The 13,394-nt window shown below is 38.5% G+C and overlaps 2 non-coding genes across 2 annotated transcripts; one reads left to right on the plus strand and one right to left on the minus strand.

Annotated features, from left to right (window-relative positions):
* Nucleotides 1–347: 347 nt before the first annotated feature.
* Nucleotides 348–458, plus strand: LOC148698566 (small nucleolar RNA R71). The gene has a single exon (XR_015960267.1). It is a non-coding gene; the product is annotated as a small nucleolar RNA R71 (small nucleolar RNA).
* An 11,482-nt stretch (nucleotides 459–11,940) lies between these two features.
* LOC148698567 (small nucleolar RNA R71) lies at nucleotides 11,941–12,051 on the minus strand. Its single transcript, XR_015960248.1, has one exon. It is a non-coding gene; the product is annotated as a small nucleolar RNA R71 (small nucleolar RNA).
* Between the last annotated feature and the right edge of the window lie 1,343 nt (nucleotides 12,052–13,394).

Here is a 13,394-nt window from a genome sequence, read left to right on the forward strand (position 1 = left end):
ACTCGGGGTAAGCTTCCCTAGATGGACATTGGTGAGTAGGATGGCTTGGTATGTTGCAAATGGTACACACTTCATTTGCTTTTGGCACCATGTTGAGCACGGATTCAAGCTTCCTTTCTAGGTTAGCTACCTGCAACAAAAGCTCATGGTTAGAACTTGTTTCATAGACTCCAACTTTCTTACCCCTTAAGTCTTTGTGTTGAGCATTAGACCCCAACATCTCATAAATGTTATATGACTCTTGAGCATTCTTTTTCTTCAATGCTCCACCTGCTGCATTATCAACAGTTGATTGACAAGTTTGGGTTAATCCATCATAGAAAATTTGCATTTGTAAGTGAAAAGGTAACCCATGGTGTGGACATTGGATCAAGAGGCCTTTAAAACGCTCCCAACACTCATTGAAAGGTTCACCATCATCTTGTTTGAAGTTGAAGATTTGTCCCCTTAATGTGGCTGTCTTTTGAGTGGAAAAGAACTTCTCCAAGAACTTCTTAGCCACGGCATCCCATGTGGTGAGGGAACCTGGTGTTAGAGTCATCAACCAACTCTTGGCCCTATCTTTCAAGGTGTAAGGAAACACTCTCATCCTCAAATTTGCTTCACTTACTCCCTGCAAAGGTAAACCACTCACAACATTGTAAAACTCTTTAATATGAGCTAAAGGGTCTTCATTAGGTAAGCCATAAAATGAAGGAAACATATGGAAATGTGAAGATTTGAGATCATAGTTTCTAGCTTCTGTGGGCAGCAAGATGCATGAAGGTGAGTTTGGTATGATTGGTTGAGCAAAGTCCTCCAAAGCTCGAAGTTCATCTAGATTGTTCGCCATCTCTTCCTCTCTTTCCCAATCAAATTGCTCAGATCCTTTACTTGTTGAACTAGGAGAAGCCCTTTCCTCTTCCTCACAGATTAGGGATGAACTTGATGGCACAAAGTTGTCCAAAGTGTGGCCCTTTAACCGTTCAATTCTTTGGCCTAACTCAACAAGTTTATTTGACATATACTACCTGAAACAAAGTAACACAAGTGTGAATGAAAATCAAGAAGCAAACAACAATGAAAAGAACAAAAATAAACTTAAAAACGTTTGAAAAGACTCAAGGGATGTGGAACTAAACGCTTAGAACACTTAAACAATCCTAAAACCCAAAACAGCAACTAGAAGACTCAAAACTGCCTAAAAACCACTTTCTGGGCAGTTTTGAGCACCTACACTAATTTGGACGAAATTGGATGGAAACTTGAATCAAAACACTTACAAACACAAATCAAAACACTTTCTAACTAATTTGGACAAAACAAAGACTCAAAGGACTCAAAACAGATTCACAAGACTCAAAACAATCTAAAAACTCTCAAAACTGCCTAAAAACACAAACTGGGCAGTTTTGACACTAAACTCAATTTTGGACGAAAATTACGTTTGAGCTTGACTCAAAATGCTTCAAAACACAAGATAAGACAGATTCTAAGCTTAAGACTTAACAAACTATGGGGAGAAATTGTATTTGGACGAAATGCAATTAAATGGACAGATTATAACAAAAGCAGATTGTAACGCAAGTTGATGTAAACCAATGGATAATGGAATGGCTAAGGGATTCTTTTCCATATATGAAATGTATGCAACTTAAATCAACTTCCAATTATCAATTTGACAAGTTATGAACCTTGACACTAATCAAAATAGAAAACAAGCAAACAAGCAATTACAAGGGACTGAAATCAGTCCCCGGCAACGGCGCCATTTTTGTTGATGTATATTTCCTTCCTAATGCTAGAATATATTTAGTATAATGGCACAAGCAAGGGTGTCGAATCCACAGGGACTAATTGGACCTATGTAACTACTTGTTTGCAAGAAATCTAAGAAATGAATCAAACTAGTCTAAATAGGCAGATTTGAATCAAACTAATCAAACTATGCAGATTTGTTGTTTTAACTTGAAAGCATAAGAGAATGAAGTAAACACAAATCAATGAATCAACAACCAATATAATGAGATAGTATCAATGGAAATGAAACTAGGGATTCGATTTCACCATTGCTCAATTAAATCCATGTTTGTTAAGTTGGTTTATACTCATTCATCTACAAATTTCTTGAGTTTGTTTCACTTGGATATGATCAACCATATGATGTGTGGATTTGATCAAATGTCTATAATCTTGAACCTAATTGTGATGTGCAACTTTGGTTCATAATCTAGAGTATGTAATGCACAAGAAACGTTCACTAAACCAAAGGGAACACTTGGCAGGATGTTTGCCAATCTTTCCCTTCATTCATTCACAAATCCACCAATATTAGACATGATGTATGTTTTAATCTTGGCTAAATAACTTGTGGTTAACTCAAATGGCGATCAAGCATACAAATCAACCCACAAATTCACAATTATAACAGAGAATGAATCAAGAACTAGGTAGACAAACTGAGCATTCTAACTTAATTACATAGCAAACTTTGCAAGGTTACATCGAATCCCTAGAGGAAGCTTAGTTACAATTCATGTCTACAAAAGATTTAACATAAACATATGAAACATGAATGAACATAGAATTGATAAGAATGAACCCTTGAAGCCAAAACTGATGTTGAAGTCCTTGAAGAGTTCCTTGGTGTTGCTTCTCCAAATGTGGTGCGGATGAAGTAGATTGGTTTGGTTTGGATGGTTTCTGCCCTTAGGACAGAAATGGACAGAGAATGGAGTGAAGTAGGGGGGTTTTAGAGTGTGTAATGGACTGAAAATGAAGAAGGAACCTTGCGGATGGGAAAGGGGGAGAAAATGAGCAGTTTCTGTGAAAGGAAAAGAATGTAGAATGCAATGCAATGGAGAGGACGAATTAGAGTGAATGATGGACAGAAAATGCAGCCAAATAGAGTGTGTGTGATCCCCCAACATTCAGATTGGATCTAACATTTGTTTAACTCAGATGGCAGAGCATAAATCAGATGGAATGATGGGTTTCTGAGTGTGATACCTGCAAAGCATGGACATGATCTGCAAGTGTGGTTTATTTAATCCAAAACACATGTGGAATGTCTGCAAGCATGAGTGGAATCTGCCAAAAATGAATTGTTTGTACAAATTCTGGAAATGTGAAATGGGCACACGGCATGGGTAAAGGGATGAGTGAATTTCTGGAATAAAGGATGCAAGGAATGGACATAATCTGCAGGTATATGGATATTTAATCCAAGATACATGTGCAAAGTCTGCCACAAGGGAGTGGACAATCTGAAACTGTTAGAATAATCTGGAATTGGGTATGGAAGTGCACGGATTGGACATGAAAGAGATGGGAATGCAAAGGTGATGTGTAGAAATGTAATGGAGTGCACGGGTCAGGTTGTGGACATGCATGTGAATGCATGTTTTGAGTGTTACACATGGAATCTGTACGAAATGGACTGATTGAGTTGGAAGTGCAAAGGGAGCTCGGCAAAGTGTTTGAACATGCATGTGAATGCATGTTTTTGGTGTTAGAACCTCCCAATCTGAATTCAATCTTTTTGCCTTGTTTAGCTTCACCCAAAGTGACACCAATGCACCACTTTCTGTTTAGAACCATCTAATGTGGTCGAATTACACCCTTGGCTGCACACTAACACAAAACAAAGTAAAATGCAACTAGTTTAATCCAAAACAATCATAAAGATGCCAAATAAGGAAGATATAAATGTATGCAAAATGTGACTTAACAAACCTAGCTGTCATGTTCCCCCCATTTCACCTATAAATACTCATTCATTCACACTCATTCATACACAATCCATTCACCACAGAAATAAGGCCTTTGTGCCAGAAATTCATCCATTCCAAACACTCTTCCATAAACTCATCCATTGCAGAAATGTAGACATCAAACCACCCTTGTGCCGTGCCTTCCCTATTAATCCAAACACCACTCCCCAAACCATTCACACCATCAAACTATCCTTAGACCTTGTGCTACAACAACCAGGAAGAGAAGAGTGCCTAAACGTTCATACAATTCAAGTTTGAGTTGTTGGAATGTTTAGGTGTTTCTTTGATTTCAATGTTTAAATTCAATTCTCTTTGTTTTGTACGTATGAGGAATGGAAGAGAAGAGTGCCTAAACGTTCATACAATTCAAGTTTGAGTTGTTGGAATGTTTAGGTGTTTCTTTGATTTCAAAGTTATGAGGAAATTCGAAATATATGTTTATGCTTACATTTTGATTTGATTACTTCTAATTGCGTTTCATAAGTTGTGATTCAATTTGTTTAACCGTTTGATTGATAACTTATTTATGTATGTTTATTGAGAGTGCACGCTTAATTTTCATGCATGAATATGACGCTAGAATATAAGTGAGTTTCACCTAATAGTTACGAACTTATATTCACAAGTAGTGGAGGTTGCTTATAAACAATCGCGTTAAACGAATTCTTGGCATAAGTTTCATGCAATCATAGTAACGAATGCCTCGTCAACACTTATAATTTTCATAGAGCGTAATGATTCTTGCTTGTACCTCTTCTATGCATTCATGTTGAGGACTTGTGGGGAATGTTTTGAATTGTCGCATGCATCATCCAATTCAATAACGTTAGGAAGATTTGAAGGTTAATTAGTGCATCACGGTTAACTTGGGGTGTTGAGAATTAATGGTTTATTGAAATGCAATTGGAAATCATTTTATTATGCAAGTGTAACATGTGTGGAGAAGAACCCCTTAGCTAGGTTCCCATCCATTCTATTCTATCACAATTTCATATTTACTATCTGTTTTTACTTACAATCTGTTTTAATTTCAAATTCGTCAATTTAAAACCCCCCTTTACTTTCTTGTTCTTTAGTGCTTAGAATTTGTTTAGTTTATGTTTCTAAGTGTTTTGATTCAATTTATTTCCCAATTTCGTCCAAATTCACCAAAGTGCTCAAAACTGCCCGGACAGTGATTTTAAGGCAGTTTTGAGTGTTTTGGGTAATGTTTGAGTCTTTTGGTTTGTTTTAATGTTTTAAGTGTTTAGTTTTACATTCTTTAAGTTAGTTTAGTGTTTTATATTGTGTTTTTACGTTCTTGAGTCAAGTTATTACTTAATTTCGTCCAAATTTGTGTTTGTGCTCAAATCTGCCCAGAAAGTGGTTTTTAGGCAGATTTGAGTGTGTTTGTGTTGTTTTGAGTCTTTTGGTTTGTCTTAGTGTTTTAAAGTTTAGTTTTGCATTCTTTGAGTCTAGTATAGTGTTTCATATTGTTATTTTACGTTTTTGAGTCAAATCCAAGTGGTTAACAATCCCTCCTAATCCCCGGTCCAGAACGATCCCTACTTGCACCTATACTACAATTTGACGAAAAGAGGGTTTAATTTGTGTGCGTATAAATATCGCATCAAATTTTGGTGTGGACTGTCCTATACTAGGCTAGGTAAGGGGTGATGTGGTTAGCAAAGAAAATAGGCTAAACGAGGCTCAACAGGGTTAAAACTAATATATACGAAATATGGGAAGTAAGGCTATTTGGCTATGGTGGCAACTACACAACTTCATCTTGATATATGTTATGCAATTCAATGTCATGCTTTGAATGAAACGGATATAAGTTCTAGTATTTAGTTCTATCATGATACAATTGCATTCTAAGTAGCAACCAAGCAAGGAATAATGAGATCATGCAACAACTTTAGAAAACAAAGAATCACAGAAAATAACTCTCCAAAGAAGGTAATGGCTCGAGTTTCACAGGGTTGTAGTGATTGTTTGAGTTCCTTCCTTCAAGCATGTTACAAAAACGAATTTGTCTTTTATGATTGCATGTGAAGTCAAACATTATAACCATAACCAAGCATATACCAAGAGTAAATCAAACTTTTCTCTATGTTTATAACTCTTTTTAACCGTCATGCAATTACAAACCAAATCCTTATCATTGTGTTGGAAGGTACCCTAAGACACAAACACACAAAAACGACTCAAAACACTCTTTTTAGGCTTTTTAAAACATGTTTTTCAAATTTTTATGTCATTTTCGGAGTTATAAAAACAAAACATACTAAAACACTCTAAAATAACTTAAAAACACCTTAAAACAGCAAGGAACAACATTTTAAGTAATGGGTGATAAAATCCCCCGAATTTGCATCAAATATACTTAGTTACCCCCCCACACTTAAATCAAACATTGTCCTCAATGTTTTAAGCATAGATTCACACAAAACATAAGTAAACACACAAAAAGCACTTAAGCATACTAAACATGGCAGAATGTAATTAACAAAGAGAAGAGTTTAGGGACGCAAATCTGGTTATGGAGTGTAAATTCCATCTTCTCCTTGGTAATTGCATTGAGGCATTGATCTTGGTGATTCCACAGGCTTTCTCTTGAACTGGTTTCTGCCCATCGTTGATTTTCCTTTGTGCTACTCTTGAACTGGGCAGCAGGATTCCTTTGGGTCTCCTCCACTTGTTGATTTTCCTTTGTGCTACTGGGCTGGAGGATTCTTTTGGTCTTCCCCGAAGGTCTGAGCTTACCCCTTTGGTTTGTTTCTTTGTTCAATCTTTCCAATTCGTATTGAAAAGGGTTGGAGGATAACTCAGCCTATGTTTGTCTCCACATGCTTCAATGTATCATTTTCACTTGCCTTACTCGCTCCCCTTTGCAGAAGTGGTCCCTTCTCCGGAAGTGTATCATCCGTTGAAGATGACTACTCGAGAGCAACGCTAGGTAAGCAATCAGGAATAGATTCCAAGCAGTTGGCTCCAGATCGGAAGACTGACTCCAAGTGCCGGCTGATTGCTTCTTTTACTTTGCCATGCGAGTAAGAACAAGGACAAAGAAAAAGACAGGGAAAGAGCATGATATGAGATACTTTTGCTTTTGACCTTGATGATATGAGATACCTTTGCTTTTGAAGAAGCGGTGAATGAATCAGCACACTTCAATCCGCCGTTTCCTCCTGGGTCATCTGTACTCCAGGCATCTGGTATCATCTTTGGGGAAGAAGAAAGAATTGAGTATTTCGAAAGGCTTTGCTGGGAGTGCGCCCTCAGAGGTGAGGGAGAGTTGGGCATTTTCTTCAGGTTTGCCTTGCCATAAAAGACGAAGGTCGACATATATAGAGATAATATCAAGTGGTGGTACTGTTCTTTTACCCTTGTCGACAAATGTCTCTTCGATATCAGAACGACGCCTCTTCGATTTCTGAGCAGGCGCCCCTTCGATTTCTGAACGACGCCCCTTCTCTTTCTGAACGACACGTGGTAGTGCTGATGCGGCTCCTTTTGACAAAGCTGCACGCGTTTTCTGAAAAGCAGAGAAAGCGTCGCCGAACTTTGCGCTTATCGGCTAAAGATGTGTAGTTGCGGTGATGGCCTCCACGTGTTGTCTGAAAAGAAGAAATCTTTTGACAAAGTTGAACGCGCCTTCTGAAAAGCCGAGAAAGCGTCGCCTAAATTACGCCGGAAATTCCGGCTTCTTGAATCGGTGGACGCGTTGCCTTGGCTTTTATAGAGATATCGATCACCACAACAAACACACTCTGAAGAATTCCCATTCTTGAAAATCGACTCCGGCCCTTTGAGAATTAACTCCATCCCTTCTCTTTGAACACTTTTGAAAAATGGCAAACTCATCGAACCTTAGCTTGGAATTGAGCCTTAGCAGTGATACGGGCGCGCCGCGTCAAGGTAACGTATGGCGCCCTTCTTTCTTCTCTTCTAACGGTCCTCTCACAGGTGAAGACTCCGTGATGCAGGACGCCACAACAGCTACAATAGTAGCTAGGAACCTCCTCACTCCAAAAGATAGTAGGCTGCTGTCAGGACGGTCCGATGAGTTGGCCGTTCAAGAGTCCCTCGCACTTAGTGTTCAGTGTGCGAGTTCTGTGTCCAACATGGGCCAACGCCTGCTTGCCCGCTCCCGTCAGGTGGAATCATTGATGGCAGAGGTGGAAAGTCTTAAGCAAGAGATCCAGCAGCTTAAGTACGAGAATAGAAGTTTGCATGTGCTTGCAAATAACTATTCGTCGGGCATGAAGAGGAAGCTTGATGAACTGCAAGAGTCTGAAGGTCGGATTCAAAGTGACCGTCAAAGGTTTTCGTCTTTCCTCCAGAGGCATCTTTTTCCTGGGTCATCCAGCGCTTGGCCAAGTATTGAGGCCTGGAATGCTCTAGCTCCGATGCCTCCCGCTCCGATGGCTTCCGCTCCGATGCCTCCCGCTTCTATGCCTCCCGCTTCTATGCCTTCTGCTTCTATGCCTTCCGCTTCTGCGCCTCGTAGTGGGGCTTCACGTAAACAACCTTTGTGAAGCTCCATCTTTCTCCATGTTTAGTATCCTTTTTTAATAAATGAATTTTTTTTTTTTTTTTTTTTTTTTTTTTACATAAATAAAATCAAACGGCATGGAATTGGTCCTTGAATGGAAGGTGATACTTGAAGTGAACCGGCATTGGTTTGAGTTCTAGTGTAGGTGCCTGATTCATAAAAAACAGCAAGTTAGTATAAAATGTAATGGAATTTGGAAAAAAAAACTTACTTGTTTTGTCCGATAAGAACTCAATGACAAACACCACTCCTTTGAAAGTTTCAGGGATATTGGACTTGGCCAGATTGCAAGTGATGGTTATGACTTGTCCAATGTCATCAAATTTAACTTCTTTGGATTTTGTGGTTTCAAGAACGTCCTCTTTGATGAATTCATGACATTCCCTACTTTGCACCTTTGGAAGGGCTTCCAAGATGTCTTTTTCACTTTCTTCTTCCTTGGAATTCATGAACCTGCAAGGAATAGGGATATTTGTTGGAATGGGGTTAGAACTAATTGGAACAACCTTACTTGAATTAGATGGCGTAGGAGCAATAAGTGCTTCTGACAAAGGTGCTTCAAATCCTCCCTTCGGATTTACAATGGTTGAATGATAGTCACATTTTGCATGCATGTATAGCTTTCTTATTTGGCGTTTTTGTATTGTTTTTGGATTAAACTAGTTGCATTTTACTTTGTTTGGTGTTAGTGTGCAGCCAAGTGTGTAATAAGATCAATTGGAAGGCAAATGAAGGAATGTGGTGAAATTCGGCCAAATTGAGTGATTCTAAATAAAACAAGCATTGAAGTCAGATTAGGTGGTTTCAACACCAAAACATGCATTCACATGCATGTTCAAACACTTTGCACATGTTTCTTGGATTAAATATCCACATACCTGCAGATTATGTCCATTCCTTGCATCCTTTATTCCAGAAATTCCATTTCATGCCATCATTTCAGAAATCCAACCCATTCCTTTGTCCATGCCATGTGTTCTTCCCATTTTCAGACTTGTATAAACATTTTCTGGTGCTCCAATTGACCTTTGCAGGTTCCACTCCCTTGTGGCAGACTTTACACATGCATTTTGATTAAACAAAACACATACTTGCAGAATTGTCCAAGCCATGCGTCCACTACACTCAGAAACCCATCATTCCATCTGAATTATGCTCTGCCATCTGAGTAAACAAAGGCTAGATCCAATCTGAATGTTGGGGGATCACACACACCCTATTTGGCTCCATTTTCTGTCCATCATTCACTCTAATTCGTCCTCTCCATTGCATTGCATTCTACATTCTTTTCCTTTCACAGAAACTGCTCATTTTCTCTCCCTTTCCCATCCGCAAGGTTCCTTCTTCATTTTCAGTCCATTACACACTCTAAAACCCCCCTACTTCACCCCATTCTCTGTCCATTTCTGTCCTAAGGGCAGAAACCATCCAAACCAAACCAATCTACTTCATCCGCACCACATTTGGAGAAGCAACACCAAGGAACTCTTCAAGGACTTCAACATCAGTTTTGCTTCAAGGGTTCATTCTTATCAATTCTATGTTCATTCATGTTTTATACTTTTATGTCAAATCTTTGGTAAACATGAATTGTAACTAAGCTTCCTCTAGGGATTCGATGTAACCTTGCAAAGTTGCTATGTAATTAAGTTAGAATGCTCAGTTTGTCTACCTAGTTCTTGATTCATTCTCTGTTATAATTGTGAATTTGTGGGTTGATTTGTATGCTTGATCGCCATTTGAGTTAACCACAGGTTGTTTAGCCAAGATTAAAACATACATCATGTCTAATATTGGTGGATTTGTGAATGAATGAAGGGAAAGATTGACAAACATCCTGCCAAGTGTTCCCTTTGGTTTAGTGAACGTTTCTTGTGCATTACATACTCTAGATTATGAACCAAAGTTGCACATCACAATTAGGTTCAAGATTATAAACATTTGATCAAATCCACACATCATATGGTTGATCATATCCAAGTGAAACAAACTCAAGAAATTTGTAGATGAATGAGTATAAACCAACTTAACAAACATGGATTTAATTGAGCAATGGTGAAATCGAATCCCTAGTTTCATTTCCATTGATACTATCTCATTATATTGGTTGTTGATTCATTGATTTGTGTTTACTTCATTCTCTTATGCTTTCAAGTTAAAACAACAAAATCTGCATAGTTTGATTAGTTTGATTCAAATCTGCCTATTTAGACTAGTTTGATTCATTTCTTAGATTTCTTGCAAACAAGTAGTTACAAAGGTCCAATTAGTCCCTGTGGATTCGACACCCTTACTTATGCCATTATACTAAATATATTCTAGCATTAGGAAGGAAATATTACATCAACAAAAATGGCGCCGTTGCCGGGGACTGATTTCAGTCCCTTGTAATTGCTTGTTTGCTTGTTTGCTATTTTGATTAGTGTCAAGGTTCATAACTTGTCAAATTGATAATTGGAAGTTGATTTAAGTTGCATACATTTCATATATGGAAAAGAATCCCTTAGCCATTCCATTATCCATTGTTTTACATCAACTTGCTTTGCAATCTGCTTTTGTTATAATCTGCCCATTTAATTGCATTTCGTCCAACTACAATTTCTCCCCATAGTTTGTTAAGTCTTAAGCTTAGAATCTGTCTTATCTTGTGTTTTGAAGCATTTTGAGTCAAGCTCAAACCTAATTTTCGTCCAAAATTGAGTTTCGTGTCAAAACTGCCCAGTTTGTGTTTTTAGGCAGTTTTGAGAGTTTTTAGCTTGTTTTGAGTCTTGTGAATCTGTTTTGAGTCCTTTGAGTTTTTGTTTTGTCCAAATTAGTTAGAAAGTGTTTTGATTTGTGTTTATAAGTGTTTTGATTCAAGTTTCCATCCAATTTCGTCCAAATTAGTGTAGGTGCTCAAAACTGCCCAGAAAGTGGTTTTTAGGCAATTTTGAGTCTTCTAGTTGCTGTTTTGGGTTTTAGGATTGTTTAAGTGTTCTAAGAGTTTAGTTCCACATCCCTTGAGTCTTTTCAAACGTTTTTAAGTTTATTTTTGTTCTTTTCATTGTGGTTTGCTTCTTGATTTTCATTCACACTTGTGTTACTTTGTTTCAGGTAGTATATGTCAAATAAACTTGTTGAGCTAGGCCAAAGGATTGAACGGTTGAAGGGCCACACTTTGGACAACTTTGTGCCATCAAGTTCATCCCTAATCTGTGAGGAAGAGGAAAGGACTTCACCTAGTTCAACAAGTAAAGGATCTGAGCAAGTTGATTGGGAAAGAGAGGAAGAGATGGCGGGCAACCTAGATGAGCTTCGAGCTTTGGAGGACTTTGCTCAACCAATCATACCAAATTCACCTTCATGCATCTTGCTGCCCACAGAAGCTAGAAACTATGATCTCAAATCTTCACATTTCCATATGTTTCCTTCATTTTATGGCTTACCTAATGAAGACCCTTTAGCTCATATTAAAGAGTTTTACAATGTTGTGAGTGGTTTACCTTTGCAGGGAGTAAGTGAAGCAAATTTGAGGATGAGAGTGTTTCCTTACACCTTGAAAGATAAGGCCAAGAGTTGGTTGATGACTCTAACACCAGGTTCCCTCACTACATGGGATGCCGTGGCTAAGAAGTTCTTGGAGAAGTTCTTTTCCACTCAAAAGACAGCCACATTAAGGGGACAAATCTTCAACTTCAAACAAGATGATGGTGAACCTTTCAATGAGTGTTGGGAGCGTTTTAAAGGCCTCTTGATACAATGTCCACACCATGGGTTACCTTTTCACTTACAAATGCAAATTTTTTATGATGGACTAACCCAAAATTGTCAATCAACTGTTGATAATGCAGCAGGTGGAGCATTGAAGAAAAAGAATGCTCAAGAGTCATATAACATTTATGAGATGTTGGGGTCTAATGCTCAACACAAAGATTTTAGGGGTAAGAAAGTTGGAGTCTATGAAACAAGTTCTAATCATGAGCTTTTATTGCAGGTAGCTAACCTAGAAAGGAAGCTTGAATCCGTGCTCAATATGGTGCCAAAAGCAAATGAAGTGTGTGCCATTTGCAACATACCAAGCCATCCTACTCACCAATGTCCATCTAGGGAAGCTTACCCCGAGTATGTTCAAGAACAAGTGAACCTCATGAATTCTTACAACCAAAGGCCAAGTAATGATATGTATTCCAATACATATAACCCGAGTTGGAGAGATCATCCCAATTTTTCATGGAAGAACAACAATCCAATCCAAAATTTCCAACCAAAACCTGCCACTAGCCTTGAGGACACGGTTAAATTGTTAGCCCAAAACACTTTGCAATTCCAACATTCCACAAATAGCGCTCTCCAACAACATTCAGCAGCCCTAACCAAAATGGAGACACAATTGGGGCAGATTGCAGATGCCTTGAACCAAAGAGAGGTTGGGAAGTTTCCAAGCCAACCTGTGATACTCCAAAGGAACCAAGAGCAAGCCAAAGCAATCACTACACTTAGAAGTGGTAAGGTTATTGATAATAGAGTTGGTAATGAAGTTACTAATGAATATGATCATGTGAATGCAGGTGTCACTCAAGGAGACAATGAGAAATCAATTGAGGAACCAAGCCATGCCACTTCCTCCCTGGAAGCACCAAATCTTCACAAGGCCGAGAAACCATACACTCCACCAATACCATTCCCTGGAAGACTTGCCAAGAGCAAGCAGGATAAGTCATTGAAAGAAATTTTTGATATACTGAGCAAAGTGAATGTTAACTTACCTTTGCTTGATGTCATTAGGAACATGCCGGCATATGGGAAGTTCTTCAAGGAGTTAAACAGCTACAAAAGGAAGTATGGACCACATGAGAAGGTTGTGGTGTCTGAGAATGTGAGTGCAGTTTTGCAAAGAAAACTTCCACCAAAGCTCAAGGATCCAGGCAGTTTCTCTATCAACATCACCATAGGGGACAAGAAAGTAGAGAAGGCAATGCTTGATTTGGGTGCTAGCATCAACTTAATGCCTTATTCAGTGTACCTTCAACTAGGTTTGGGAGATTTGAAAGCCACCACCATTTCATTACAACTTGCAGACAGATCAGTGAAATATCCAAGAGGTATAGTAGAAGATATTC

Source organism: Pyrus communis, chromosome 2 (genome assembly GCF_041283825.1).
Source record: "Pyrus communis isolate YQ-2024b chromosome 2, ASM4128382v1, whole genome shotgun sequence".
Taxonomy (NCBI): Eukaryota; Viridiplantae; Streptophyta; class Magnoliopsida; order Rosales; family Rosaceae; genus Pyrus; species Pyrus communis.